Genomic DNA, 485 nt, shown 5'->3' with positions numbered 1-485 from the left:
CCGGTGTGGGGGGGGGGGGGGGGGGCGGGTTCTGCAAAGCCAGAGAGGACAGCGAAGGGAAACGCCCAACCGGTGACACCCTCTCCTCCAGACACTGCGGGACTGAATGCCGTGCGTGAGAGGGTTCCCCCGCTTCTAGGACCTGCGCGAGAGGGTTCCCCCGCTTCTAGGACCTGCGCGAGAGGGTTCCCCCGCTTCTAGGACCTGCGCGCAAGGGCCGAAGAGGAGGGCTGTGTGTGGCTCTCTGGGGGAAAAGAAGGATGGTGCAAGAGTCAGCGTCGGCTCTGGCCGTTCTCAGCGGGGCAAGGGATATTCCAGGGTGCTTTGGGAAACTTGTGGATAAAGGGAAACTTGAAAATGAGTGAGGGAAAGACAAGCAGGTTAGCCGTTCTGCCTGTCCATCGGTGGCCACATCCTGGTTTCCTAGTTCCCAGTCTGTCCTGGGCGCACAGGGAACCATGGATGTGGAGCCTTCCCGTCCCATC

Source organism: Lipotes vexillifer, unplaced genomic scaffold, assembly GCF_000442215.2.
Source record: "Lipotes vexillifer unplaced genomic scaffold, Lipotes_vexillifer_v1.1 scaffold97, whole genome shotgun sequence".
NCBI lineage: Eukaryota > Metazoa > Chordata > Mammalia > Artiodactyla > Lipotidae > Lipotes > Lipotes vexillifer.
This window is presented reverse-complemented; position numbering follows the sequence as displayed.